The sequence below is a fragment of the Durio zibethinus genome, chromosome 22 (assembly GCF_047325235.1).
Source record: "Durio zibethinus cultivar Kanyao isolate XHJ-2024 chromosome 22, ASM4732523v1, whole genome shotgun sequence".
NCBI classification, from domain to species: Eukaryota; Viridiplantae; Streptophyta; class Magnoliopsida; order Malvales; family Malvaceae; genus Durio; species Durio zibethinus.
In genome coordinates this window covers 19,520,309-19,535,733 of record NC_143183.1, presented here as the reverse complement: position 1 = coordinate 19,535,733, position 15,425 = coordinate 19,520,309, and the positions used below count along the sequence as shown (strand labels likewise).

Here is a 15,425-nt window from a genome sequence, read left to right as displayed (position 1 = left end):
TCAAGAACCTAACTAAGATAACTTCAACAGAGTTGTTTAATGCTTTGCAAGCTCAAGAGCAAATAATGGCTATCAAACAAGAATATTTAATAGATGGTGCTTTTGTAGCCAAAGAGAAAAGTAAGATACAAACAAAAAGCAAAAGAAAAAAAAAGAAGATCAAAGAAACAACAGTTCTGAAAATAATGAAAAGAAAGAAAATTTTTTACCTTGCTTTCATTACAAAAAGATCACTCACTTAAAGAAATATTACTGGTATAGACCTAACATATAATGTAGGTACTTGCTGGTGTACATGCTATTTAAGAAAAATATTTCAAAGAAGTTTTAGGCAAAGGTAGTCAATACTTCTGTCTACTTGCTCAACAGGTTGCCTACAAAAGCTTTGAAGGGAAAAACACCATTTGAGGCCTGGTATAAAAGTAAACCATCAGTGCAACATCTTAAAGTTTTTGGCAGCATTTATTATATGTTTGTTCTTGAAATCAAAAGGGACAAACTTGATAAAAAAATACAAATTTGTATTTTTTTGGGCTATAACAACATCATTAAAGGCTGTAATATTTACAATCCATTTACAGGTAAGGTGATTGTAGGTAGGAATGTGAGATTTAATGAGCAACTTGCTTAGAATTAATAAAAGTCAAAGGAAAAATCAATCAAGCAAACTATTTCAGACATGATAATGAAACCATGAGAGGAATTAAACCAGTTACTGATTAAAAAGTTTTCAAGATTAAGAAGATTATATGTTTGAAAATGAAACCATTGATCATGAACCAGTGAGAGAAATCTGACCACTTATAGATATTTATCAAAGATCAAATGCTATCATTATTGAACCTGTAAACTTTAAAAAAGCTATCAAATTTTTAGAGTGAAAGAATGGCATAAAAGAAAATACTCATATGATTGAGAAGAATCAAACTTGGATGTTGGTTGATAGACTAAGCAATAAAAACATCATTGGTGTTAAATGGATTTTCAAAATGAAATTGAATGTAGATGGTTCCATCAATAAACTTAAAGCTAGTTTGATAGCTAAAGGCTATTCCCAATAACGTGGTGTTAATTTTTAAAAAACGTTTGCTTCAATTACAAGGTTGGAACCATAAGGCTATTATCCTTAGTAATTAAGAAAAGTTAAAAAAATATACCAATTTGATGTCAAATTTACCTTCTTAAATGGTTATCTTGAGGAAGAGATTTACATTGAATGATTTAACGATTTTGTTACCAAAAGAGATAAGGGCAAAGTTTATCTACTCAAGAAGGTTTTGTTTGGATTAGAATAAGCTCCAAGAGCTTGGAATTCCAAAATTGATGATCATTTACTGAAGTTAGGATTTAAGAAAAGCTTTAGTGAAGCAACATTGTAAATTAAGGTTTCTAACAGTAATGATTTATTGATTGTTTTTTTGTATGTTGATAATTTTTTGGTGATAAGTAGCAAATCAACTATTGTAAAAGATTTTAAACACCAAATGTAAGAAGTTTTTGATATGACAGATATAAGAAAAATGTCTTATTTTCTTGGAATGATGATTTATCAAGGCCAGCAAAGAATTTTCATTTGTCAAAAAAAATATGCAAATGAAATCCTGAATAAGTTTAAGATGAAAAATTGTAAATCAGTCAACACACCCTTTTCACTCAAAATGAAAAACTCATTAAGGAAAATGAAGTTGACACAATTAATGGTTTTATTTATAGAAGCTTGGTTGGTTGTTTATTGTATTTGATAACAACAAGGCTAGACATCATATGTGTTGCAAATTTACTCTCTAGGTTTATGCAAAGTCCTAGTAAGTTGCATTTTAAGATTGTTAAAAGAGTGTTGAGATATATCAAAGGAACCAATGAACTTGAAATTTGGTTTAAGAAGAATGAAGTTTAAGACTGGTTGGATTCATAGACAATGATTGGTCTGGCTCTTATAAAGACATGAAAAGTACTTTAAGTTATGTGTTTTTCATTGGATTAAATATGTTCAATTGGAACTCAAAGAAATAATGAATTGTGGCTTAATTAATAGCAAAAGCAAAGTATATAGCTACTGTAGCTATTGTTAATCAAGTAATTCGACTAAGAAATATTTGATGGATTTAAGTCAAAGGTAAGATGATCCAATAAAATTTTTTTGTGATAATTAGTTTGTAATTGCAATAGTCAAGAACTCTGTGTTTCATGGAAGAATTAAGCACATTAAGATTAAATATCACTTTATTATAGAAGTTGAAGCTGAGAATGAAGTGAAGATGGTGTATTGTAAGTCAGAAGATCAAATTATAAATATTTTGACCAAGGTTTTACCAAAGGCAAGGTTTGAAACATTAAGGAAAAGTCTTGGTGTTTCCAATAAAAATGCCAATGAGGAGTGTTAGTGGTTAAAGCAACTACGTATGGTATTTCTACTGTAACTCATGCAACTTGTTCTACCATATTTATAACTATTTTATCAATTTAGGTAGCATGATGAATCTATGTATAGTGATCCATACTATTAGGCAAATAACTTTTGTATTAGTTAAACAAACATTTGTATTTTGAAGCTTATAAATTAATAAAATGAATCTCATGATCAGAGTGAGACAATTTATTGTAATACTAGATTAGTTTTTTCATTTTTCTTTTTTCTTCCTCTGCTCTATATCCGTTACAAAACTTTAAGACGAATATCTTTAGGAACTTCAGACTTTAAATTATGATTGTTTAGATCATCACCACATTTTTTAAGTGGATAAATCTCTAGAAACTAGTTACCAAGAAATGGCTAACTTGGATACTAGTAATTAAAATATGGGTGACTTGGATTTGAGTGGTATAACTTTGGATTGAAGTGGTGATTAACACCTAGAAATTGAAGGTGTGATGGCATTTGAGTTTGATTCTTTTTTCAGTATACCAAACCAATCTGTCATAACGATTTTATGTTTGGGAGAACTCAATCGCTAGACGTGGTGAAAATTTTTAGAGTCGTCATCAATCTTTTTATAAGGTGTGATTGATCACCCAAAATATCATTTTTTAGTAAAAATCTTAAAATTAATTAAAACTTACTAAAAGAAGTTTAGGTCTATGAAATTAAGGCAATATTCATGAGTACAGTTACAAGTGAGGAATGTATTAGCACCTTCACGTTGCCCGTTCGAAGAACAATATCATTTAAACATGCATAATCTTATAATTTTAATAACGTGGTCTGTTTTTATTTAAGTTTAATTTCCTAAAATTTATTTTAAAATATTTTTCTCTGTTACAAAATTAACATTATTATTATTATTATTATTATTATTATTATTATTATTATTATTATTTCGTATTCTATAAATTCTCCAACGCTTTAGTGAAATTTATAAAAAATCATTATTTAGAAAACATTTCAAGAAAATTGACCATTTACAAAATTCTCTAAACTTCGTCATAAGATTTTAATTATTTGTTTTAAAAAAAGATTTTAGGAATATCCCGACTTTTTGGTGAGTTCTCAAAATTTATTAAATAAATTTTAATATTATCCCGACACTTCGGTGAAATTCTAAAAAAATTTGAATAAGTTTTAAGATTATCTCAATTTTGGCAAGATCCCAAATAAAATCATTTTTTTTATAATTAAAGGAATTAATTAATTAATCTTTATTATGGTTATTTTTAAAAATTTTATTATTTATTCTTTAATTATATATATATATTTTAAAAAAATTTAGATTATCTCGACTTAACGGTTAAATCTAAGTATTAATCTTTTGTTTAAAAAAAATCAAACTCTTTTGATTTTCTATATATATATATTTAAAAAATTTAAGATATCGATTATTATTAATTTCATTCTTTATTATTTATTATTATTATTTTAAATTGTTTAAATCAATCTTTGTTTTAGTAAAAATAATTGTAAATTATCCCAACTCTATGGTGAAATCTGAAAAATTATTTTTACTTGCAATAATTAAAGAGAACTAAACTATTTTAGTTTTCTCTAACAATTACATTTAAAAGATTCATTTAAACAATTTATTCTTTTATTTATAAATTTTTATTTACTTTTTAGTAAAAATTATTTTTTTAAATTATCCCAACACTTTGGTGAAATTTAAATAATATTTTTGCGTATAAATAAAATTTATTTCCTTTAAGTAGTTATTATTATTAAATTTTTTTATTTATATTTTTATAGGTCTTTATTTTTTTTCAGTTTCATTTTTTATTCTATTTATTTATTTATTTTTAAAAAAATTATTACCAGTAATAATATAAAATAACAACAACAACAACAACAACAACAACAATAATAATAATAATAATAATAATAATAATAATAATAACATAAAAATCAACATAAAAAATCAAAATCAAAATCAAAACGAAAAATAAAAAGAAAAAGAAAAAAAAAAGGAAAAACCTGCAAAACGGGTCGGGTTGGTGAGTAGATCATGTGCGGGTTGGGTTTGGTTCAGACACCCAAAATGACATCGTTTTAGGGTGCTTATAAAAGGCTTATTTCAGCTTTTTTCTTTATTTTTTTCTTTCTTCTCTTTCTCTATCCCAGAACCTCTCTCTCTAAAATTTGAGCACCCCTAGCTGACCATCGTAAAACCCAATTTTCGGCTAGTGCCGTCGTGCACTAGTGGTCAAAAACTTTAACCGACATCGAAAAATTCAAAAATTTCAAGATTCTGACGATGAACTCAGATTTCAATCACCAAAAAATTCAAACGATAGCAAAAAAAATCAAAATTTTTCAGATTCCAGTTACCCAAAAAAAATCCAAAAATTTTTTTAAAAATTCCCTAGTGATCCTTTCACTTTCTAAACACCTTTTCAAGCCCATATTTTTCAAAAAAAAGTCTACAACTTTCTAGATCGAGAATTTCATTCTAAAAATAAAAAAAAAATTTAGAGTGTTTACTATTGGTTTTTTTTATTATGTGTTCCCCCCCCATTTTTTTTTCTTTATGTCCTCGTTCCTTACAGAGATTAGCTCTATTTATAGAGCTTCTAAAATTTAAGATCCCAGATCTTTTAAGATTTTTTTGTGAAAATTTTAGGTGTCTATTCAGTGACTTTTGGTCACTAGATTTTATGCTACCATGTTAGGTAGTGTCAGGAAGAAAAATGAACCTTTTGGCAACTTGATTTCAACTGTTAGAGTTGAAATCAAAGATTTTTTTGACTTTTTTTAAAAGATTAATAATAATAATAATAATAATAATAATAATAATAATAATAATAATAATAAAGAATAAAATTGGTGCCTACACAATCGACTGTTAAGGATGTTCCTAATTTAGTGTTTGAGGTATCCAAAAAATAGTTACCACATCGCCACACTAAAGGTATTCCTAATCCTACATATGAACTTGAACTTTTTAGTAAAGTTAAATATTCCATGAGTAATTATGTGTCTAACCATCATTTATTAGAATCAAATCAGTCATTTGTAAATAAATTATCTACAATTGCTATTCCTAATAGTGTGCATGATGCCTTAGTTGCTATGAACGTGGAGATGAAATCTTTACCAAAAAAAAAAAATGAAATGTAAGAGTCAATGGATTTATATTGTGAAGTACAAAGCAGATGGTATGATTGAACGTTTTAAAACAAGACTAGTAGCAAAATAGTACACTTAAACTTATAGGCTTTACTACACAAAAACATTTCAGGTATTGTTTTTTGTAGCTGCAAACTTGGATTGGCTGTTACAACAATTCAACTTGGATTGGCTGTTACAACAATTCAACATGAAAAATGCCTTTCTACATAGTGATTATCTAAAAAACTCTATATGAATCTCCCATCAGGATGTATAGCCATAGGAAGGTTTAGTCAGAAAGTGTGTAAATTGAAAAAGTCATTGTATGGGTTGAATCAATCTTTAAAAGCATGGTTTTAAAGATTCGCAAAGTTAATGATAGCTTTTTCCTACCATCAAAGCAACTCAGATCACATTTTGTTCCTAAAAAAACAATAATGTAAGATTACTACACTCATTGTATATGTAGATGATAATCATAAGAAATGGTCTTGAAGAAAGAAAAACTTTACAGAATTACTTACTAGAGAATTTGAAATGAAAGATCTAGGTACTCTAAAATATTTTCTTGGGATTGAAGTTTCTCAATCAGATGCTGAAATCTTTTTATCTAAAAAAAAATGCCTTAGATCTTTTATAAAGGCTTGAATGGCAGGATGCCATCTATGCACTAATAGAAGAAGGTTTGAAATTGTGTGCTGAGACTAATAAAGTACCTACTGATAAAAGGAGATACTAAAGACTTGTAGGGAGATTGATGTACTTAACTCACTCAAGGCCAAATCTTGCTTATGTATTAGGTGTTGTTAGTCAATACATGCATTATCCTGGAGAATAACATATGAATGCAGTTATATGCATTTTTAGGTATCTAAAGTCTACTCTTTGAGAAGGAATCTTGTTCACAAAAAACATAGATTATCAAAGCATAGATGTATATACTAATGCTGACTAGGCTAGAGTAATAGATGACAAGCGATCTACTTTAGGTTAATTTACCTTTATAGGTGGCAATCTTGTTACATGGAAAAGCAAGAAACAAAATGTTGTTGCACCCTCATGCACAGAAGCTAAATTTAGAGGTATGGCACTTGACCTTTGTGAAGCATTATGGCTAAAGCATCTCATGAAAGATTTAGGTCATCAATCTAGGCAAACAATTCAGCTATATTATGACAATAAAACCGCATGTGACATTGCCCATAATTTGATTCAACATGATCGTACAAAGCATGTCAAGGTGGATAGATTCTTTATTAAAAAGAACTTAGATGGGAAAATTTTTGAGTTGCCTAAGATTTGGTAAGAGGATCATTTAGCTGACATTCTTACCAAAACAGTCTCAAATTGGGTGTTCTCTAGATATTTAGACAGCTTGGGCAAGTGCGACTTTTATGCACCAACTTGAGGGGAAGTGCTGAGATTTCCTTGATTGATTGATAATTATGTATTTTTAGATAATTAGGTAATTTCCCTTTCTATCTCTTTATTATTATAGATTATTTGCTAAGCTATAGATATGTCAATCGATTATTAGTATGACTTGAATTTGGGAAATTCATCTTTATAAATTTATTGTACATTTCATTACAAGATATATGAAAATAGTTGAATATTTCCTTTTTTTTTAAGTAATTATTTTAACATCTTTATCAGTTGGTACCTTGCATTACAAAATTTGTCTTATTAAAAAATACAAAAAAAAATGCAAGGTAAAAAAGCTTAAATTGGATGCCATGTAGACACATCTTTTTTTTTTGCAAAATTACTTTTATTAAAAAGACAAAATAGAAAAGGAACAATCAAGAAAAAAGTGAAAATAAATAAAATAAAAAAAAAAGAAAAGAATGCTAGTTGAGATATTACATGGATATGACAATTGAGTGAGGATTTATCGAATACATTATTTTGTCATTGCTATGAATTAACTTTTTTGTTACAAAATTTAACTGATAAAAAATTAAAAAAAAATATATATTAGGGTGTCACTTGGGCATTTATATTATTTTTTCACAAAATTTACCTAAACAAAAAGAATAAAAATCTATAAAAATTTGAAGGAAGAAAAAAGAAGAAAAAAAAAAGAGATGGCATGTTGAGACTTCGAATGAGAGTAAAAAATAAAATAAATCAAAATTATATAATAGATAGGCCCATATATAAGAAATTTTAACATTATTTTTTAAAAAATAATTAACATTTTTAAAAAAGAAAAAAGGAATAGTAAATAGCAAAAAAAAAAAAAGCAAAAGCAAAAAAAAGTTATAATGACTTAACACATGGCACTAAAAAATCAAAATTAAAAAAAAGTATTTATTAAATATAAAAAAATTTTAGAAAAACAAACAAATGACATGGCATTGGTATCAAGTGAGTGTAAAAAAAAAATAAAGAAAATCTTTATTAAATTTTTTTTAAAAGGAAAAAATTAAAAAAGGTAAACAAAAAAGTAAAAACAATTTGATATAAGTGGATCTCATGCATGAAAAACAAAATCTAAAAAAAGGGTAAAAAAGCAAAAAAGAAAGTTTAGTTTAAATGAGTCCCACATATAAAAAATAAAATATTTTAAAATATTTTTTAAAATTTTAGAAAATATTTATTAAATATTTTTTTAAAAAAAGAAATGTAAAAAAGAAAAAAAAAAAGAAAGTTTGTTATAAGTGAGTGTGGCACATAAAAAAATCTTTTTAAAAAATATATTTTTATAAGTTTAAAATATCTAAAGAAACTCTTTATTAAATATTTTCAAAAAATGTTAAAAAGGGTAAAAAATAAAAAATTGATATAAGTGAAGTCCCACATACAAAAAAATAAAATGTTTAAAAATATATAAATTATATTTATAAAATATTATTAAATATTTTTTTTTACAAAAAAAAAGAGTCATAAAGGATAAAAAAAGAAAAGTAAAAAAAAAAAGAAAATTTGATATAAGTGAGTTTCACACATAAAAAAAAATTTATAAAATTTTTTATATTATTTATAACTTTTAAAAATATTAACTAAATGTTTTTTGAAAAAGAAAAACAATAGAAATGGTAAAAAAAAAAAAAGCAAAAAAAAAATTTAGTGTAAGCAAATATCACACGTAAAAAAAATAAAACTTTAAAAATATATATATCTTTATAATTTTTTAAAATATTTATTAAATATTTTTTTAAAAAGTAGAAAAGATAGAGAATGACATTTGATGGATTAAGGACTATCATTAATAAAATAATTATATTTTTTTATGAGTTGATGATTTATTTTAATTTTAAAAACAAAATAATTTATTTGACTATTAAATTTTATAAAAAAAAAAAGTAAACGCAATCGCATTTACTTTTCCAATTGTCGGTAGTGTTTTCATTGTACATAAGCATAAATACAAAAGCTGGTTTCTCAGGTGAATACTGACTCGACAGTCCATTAGTGTATCAATGTGTGAGAACATAACTGTGCCATTGTCTTAATTTTGTCCTTTTGAGTGTGAACACTCAGACGACCCATTCAAAGATTTTTTTTTTTTGGTAAATAAAATATGAGAGCAGGTAAGTTATTCCAATTCTTCGGACCGAGTTAAAGATAAGGGTCAATGAAATATGACCGGAGAAATTCGAATCCAAGTATTTTATAATGAGGAGACCGACCACAAGACAAGTTCAATCAGGAAAGTTCTGGATTCTTACGGTGGGATGTCATTCGCAGAGTCGAAACGAAATTACGTTTGGTGGCCTATCAGTCATGCGAATTTTTGTTTTTAAGCTTTGAATTTTTAATTTCAAATTCAAATACTAATCATATCAAATATGAACAAAAAATTATAGTAGGTGATTATTGTACACGTCGTTCCATGTGATTTTCTTCGTTCTTTCTTTTTTTTTTTTTATATATTAAAAAAATGGAATTTCAGTTTAAATACTTGGACCTTGGCCATTAAAAGGCACACTCAATTCCTGATTCATGAAAGTAGCTAGGTTAAGATTTAAGAATGTGTAACTCGATTATTGTTATATTGTTTGTCCTTTTGAAACTAGCATCTTCAAACACTGTTCCAGATGAATTCAGTTTCAATGGCTGCTTAAAGCTAGATGGTTTAGCAGAGGCTGATCCAAATGGGCTATTGACATTGACCACAGGCTTAGGACGTGGAGTTGCCCATGTCTTCTTCAACCTTCCTCTCCAATTCAAGAACTCCACTGCCGGTAGCATTTCCTCCTTCTCCACCACCTTTGTTTTTGCAATGGTCCCTGAGTACCCAAAACTCGGTGGCCATGGACTTGCCTTTGTAATCTCCCCATCTAAAGATATTCCTGGAGCTTTACCCTGTCAATATCTTGGTCTCTTTAATGATACTAATATCGGCAACAGTTCGAATCATATCATAGCGGTTGAGCTTGACACGGTTCAGGACTTCGAGTTCGATGACAGGGACGATAACCATGTTGGCATCGATATTAATACCTTGATATCAAACATATCAAAGACTGCTGGTTATTTTGACGATCAAACCGGCACTTTTCATGAACTCTATCTTAAAAGTGGAGATCCAATGCAGATATGGATAGAATATAATGGAACGAAGGAACAACTTAATGTCACAATTCATCCAGTTGGGGAGACTAGACCCATTCGTCCCCTCTTATCTATGACATTCGATCTTTCTCCATATATCCTCGACTTCATGTATGTTGGCTTCTCGTCCGCTACAGGTTTACTTGCATCATCTCAATACATATTGGGGTGGAATTTCAAAATGGATGGTCAAGCGCAAGACCTTGAAATATCCAAGCTTCCAAAGATCCCTCAATCCTTGGGAGAAAAAAAGGGGTCCAAAAAATTATTGCAAATAATTTTGGGAGTTACATTGTCTGTAGCAGGACTCACTCTGATCTCGCTTGTTGTTTTGGGTGCTCTGTTCGTTTCACGTAAGAAGAAATTCATGGAAATACTTGAGGATTGGGAGGTCCAGTACGGCCCACACAGGTTCACCTACAAGGATCTATTCGTTGCAACAAAGGGCTTCAAGGAAAACGAGTTGCTCGGGAGCGGAGGATTTGGGCGAGTATACCGGGGCACATTGCCGTCATCAAACACAAAAATTGCTGTGAAAAGAATTTCTCATGATTCGAGGCAAGGAATGAGGGAATTTCTAGCTGAAATCTCAACTATTGGGCGCCTTAGGCACCCAAACTTGGTTCGACTCCTTGGCTATTGCAGGCGCCATCATGAATTGTTTTTGGTTTATGACTACATGCCAAATGGAAGTCTAGAAAAGTGCCTATCTAACAAATCCAATTGCACACTAGATTGGTCACAAAGATTTAAAATCATCAAGGATGTAGCATCTGGACTTTTCTACTTGCACCAGCAGTGGGTGCAAGTAGTTATTCACAGGGATATCAAGCCGGCTAATGTGCTATTAGATAACGATATGAATGGTAAATTGGGAGATTTTGGGCTTGCCAGATTTTGTGATCATGGAAATGACCCTCAAACATCAAATATAGCAGGTACCCTTGGGTACATAGCACCTGAACTTGCACGAACAGGAAGAGCAAATACAAGCACTGATCTGTACGCGTTTGGGATATTTATGCTTGAAGTTGTTTGTGGTAGACGGCTAATTGAGCCACGAAGTCAACTCCAAGATCAACAATTTCTTGTCGATTGGATTCTAGAGTGTTGGGATAGAGGAACAATCTTAGATACTGTTGATAGCAAATTAGAAAATAGATACGTAGCCCAAGAAGTTGAGTTGGTGTTGAAACTTGGCTTGCTTTGCTCGCATCCATGTGCCGCGGCTAGGCCTAGCATGTCCAGCGTGGTGCAATATCTGGATGGCATAGCTCAGTTGCCAGATACCATTCGTGCTTCAATTATTCAAGCTCATACTTCGATGGAAAATTCTAATCAGCCAAGTGTAGCGCCTGATGTGTCAACTGAAAGATACTCCAACCCTTCATTGACATTTACAGAATCATTTGCCTCTCATGGCCGTTAAGACTGTGGCCTTGGGTAAATGGAAGTTGTACTTTGAGCTATTAGATGGTTATCATGTTTTCAAATATTTTATAAACTTTTCTTTTAAATACCACAAAGCAAGAAAACCAGTACAACTCCAAAGATTAAAAACGAAAAAGAAAGCAAAATACGAAAATGAACAAGACACAAACATCAAACAACAAAAAACATAAAAAAAGAAGGAAGAAGAAGAATAAACCACGCAGAGAAGAGAGAATAGAGAATAGAAAATAGAGAGAGATATTGTAAAAGTAATATTATTTTATTTATTTTATACTAATTGCATTGAGACATTGTAAAAGTAATAAAACTATGAATTATTGTTTATTCAAACTCAAGGACATGCCCAGGTATGGAAAATCTCCCAAGAGTTTATGAAAAATAAAGGGTCTCTTCTCCTAGTTCCAGCTAGCAAAGAATCCAATGTATCTACTGTGGTTCCTTCCACCAACAAAAACACTTAAATGCTATTTGTATGCTAACTCTTTCAAACCATAAAAGCAATACAGAAGTCACAAAACATGATGAAGCAAAATTGGCCTGTAAATGCAAAGCCAGTACTTAAATCCAAGTGTCTGATGTGTCCCCTGCAAGTCTGAGCAGTAGCTCAAAGCCCAAAAATGATGGAAACTCTCAAACCTTAAACACCTGAAAGACAATTGCTGGCAATCAACTATTTATTACAAAAATTATTAATAAGATCTCTGCATATAAAACTAATATGGGAATGCAGCTACAGCAAAGAGTCGAACTATAAATCGAACAATGGTAAAAAAAAAAAAAAAGGATTTAAGGATACCTACCAGCTCATTACACCTTCATCCTTTTTCTTATTCCGAGCATTGCATATGCTGTTCACTTAGATCAAAGCTAGTGATATTATTGTTGGGCTAAAAGCTTCTAATCCAATCACACAAGCGGAAGCGAAATTAAATAATAAATCAAACACACAAGAGACAACAATTTAACGTGGTTCGATCTAACTGACCTACATCCACGGATGAGAAACAAGATCCACTAGTTGTAGAGAATTACAAACATACATCATATCATCAACCTCACTCAACAATCAATACTCATAAGACACTCTCAATCTCCTCTAGTCCTATGAAGTATTCTCAACCCAAACAAACACAAATCAAAACTCTTGTGCACCCTTTCAACACAACCAAACACATACCCATATGTTTTCATACATCATACCTATGTGGACCCTCTCAATCTCCTCTAGTCCACTCACAAACAAACATACACACCCATAAGACGTAGAGCCCCAATACTCCTATGGGGTGTTTATCCCACAAAACCCTACAACTCTCTTACATCTTTTTCTCATATCAAACCCTGTAGAGACTTCACCTATTTATAACCATACAAACTTGCCCATTAAGAATCCCTCTCCTCTTAGAATTCTTCGCTTGTAAGTCAAACTTACCTATTAAGAATCCATTTCCTTTTAGAATTCTTCTCTTGCAAGTCAAACTTACCTATTAAGAATCCTCTTTCTCTTAAAATTCTTCTTTTGCAAGTCTTCTTGTCCATCAAGCAATATCTGACAAATCCCAAACAAATCTCTAACAAATCTCAAACAAATTTCTTATGAGATTTGAGTCAATATTCCCAACAATCTCCACCTTGACTCAAATTTCATCAATCATCTGTCTTCATGCTAGACATGCTTGGCTCCACCTGCAATGGAAGTCTTACAATCATCTTTTCTTCTCTTGTGTCTTCACGCTTCATACAAACAATCCTCAATCTTCAAAACTCGAACTCGAACTCTTCTCTTGAATTGAGCTCCTCTAAGTTTATTTCTTCCCATGTCTTAAACCAAGCTTTTCCCATATCTCAAACTATCAACTATTCCCATATCTCGAACCATCGGCTCTTCCCACATCTTGAATCTTCAACTCTTCTCACGTTTCGAACCTTCAGCTTTGATACCACTTGTTGGGGAACACCACAGCTCTGATACTATTTGTTGAGGATCACCACAGCTCTGATACCATTTGTTGGGCTAAAAGCCTCCAATTCAATCACACCAGCGGAAACGAAATCAAACAATAAATCAAACAAACAAGAGACAATAATTTAACGTGGTTCGGTCTAACTGACCTACATCCACGAATGAGAAATAAGATCCACTAGTTGTAGAGAATTACAAACATACATCAAATCATTAACCTCATTCAACAATCAATACTCATAAGACACTCTCAATCTTCTCTAGTCCTATAGAGTATTCTCAACCCGAACAAACACAAACCCAAACCCTTGTGCACTCTTTCAACATAACCAAATGCATACCCATATGCTCCCATACATCATACCTATGTGGACTCTCTCAGTCTCCTCTAGTCCACTCACAAACAAACATACACACCCATAAGACATAGAGTCTCAATACTCCTATGGGGTGTCTATCTCATAAAACCCTACAACTCTCTTACATCTTTTTCTCATACCTAACCTTGTAGAGATTTCACCTATTTATAACCATACAAACTTGCCCATTAAGAATCCTCTCCTCTTAGAATTCTTCTCTTGTAAGTCAAACTTGCCTATTAAGAATCCCTTTTCTTTTAGAATTCTTTTCTTGCAAGTTAAACTTACCTATTAAGAATCATCTTTCTCTTGGAATTCTTCTTTTGCAAGTCTTCTTGTCCATCAAGTAATATCTGACAAATCTCAAACAAATCTCAAACAAATCCCAAACAAATCTTATGGGATTTGAGTCAATATTCCCAACATTCTCCACCTTGACTCAAATTCCATTAATCATCTGTCTTCATGCTAGACATGCTTGGCTCCACCTGCAATGAAAGTCTCACAATCATCTTCTCTTGTGTCTTAACGCTTCATACAAACTAATCATCAATCTTAAACTCGAACTCTTCTCTTGAATCGAGCTCTTTTGAACTTGCTTCTTCCCATGACTCAAACCATGCACTTCCCAAACCTCGAACTTTCAGCTCTTTCACGTCTCGAACCTTCGGCTCTTTCCACATCTTGAATCTTCAACTCTTCTCACGTTTTGAACCTTCAGCTCTGATACCGTTTGTTGGGGATCACCATAGCTCTGATACTATTTGTTGAGGATCACCACAGCTCTGATACCATTTGTTGGGCTAAAAGCCTCTAATCCAATCACACAAGCGGAAGCGAAATCAAATAATAAATCAAACACACAAGAGACAACAATTTAACGTGGTTCGATCTAACTGACCTACATCCACGGATGAGAAACAAGATCCACTAGTTGTAGAGAATTACAAACATACATCATATCATCAACCTCACTCAACAATCAATACTCATAAGACACTCTCAATCTCCTCTAGTCCTATGAAGTATTCTCAACCCAAACAAACACAAATCAAAACTCTTGTGCACCCTTTCAACACAACCAAACACATACCCATATGTTTCCATACATCATACCTATGTGGACCCTCTCAATCTCTTCTAGTCCACTCACAAACAAACATACACACTCATAAGACGTAGAGCCCCAATACTCCTATGGGGTGTTTATCCCACAAAATCCTACAACTCTCTTACATCTTTTTCTCATATCAAACCCTGTAGAGACTTCACATATTTATAACCATACAAACTTGCCCATTAAGAATCCCTCTCCTCTTAGAATTCTTCTCTTGTAAGTCAAACTTACCTATTAAGAATCCATTTTCTTTTAGAATTCTTCTCTTGCAAGTCAAACTTACCTATTAAGAATCCTCTTTCTCTTGAAATTCTTCTTTTGCAAGTCTTCTTGTCCATCAAGCAATATCTGACAAATCCCAAATAAATCTCTAACAAATCTCAAACAAATTTCTTATAAGATTTGAGTCAATATTCCCAACAATCTCCACCTTGACTC

At 30.9% G+C, this 15,425-nt stretch overlaps 1 long non-coding RNA gene and 1 pseudogene across 2 annotated transcripts; one reads left to right on the top strand and one right to left on the bottom strand.

Annotated features, from left to right (window-relative positions):
- The first annotated feature begins 8,978 nt into the window (after positions 1-8,978).
- LOC111307427 (L-type lectin-domain containing receptor kinase V.9 pseudogene) lies at positions 8,979-11,613 on the top strand (annotated as a pseudogene). Its single transcript, XR_016331981.1, has one exon. The product of XR_016331981.1 is annotated as an L-type lectin-domain containing receptor kinase V.9 pseudogene (transcript).
- Positions 11,614-11,788: 175 nt separating this feature from the next.
- LOC149512668 (uncharacterized) lies at positions 11,789-15,096 on the bottom strand. The gene is made up of 2 exons (XR_016332001.1): positions 12,349-15,096; positions 11,789-12,193 (listed from the first exon to the last, which is right to left on the bottom strand). It is a non-coding gene; the product is annotated as an uncharacterized LOC149512668 (long non-coding RNA).
- Positions 15,097-15,425: the final 329 nt, after the last annotated feature.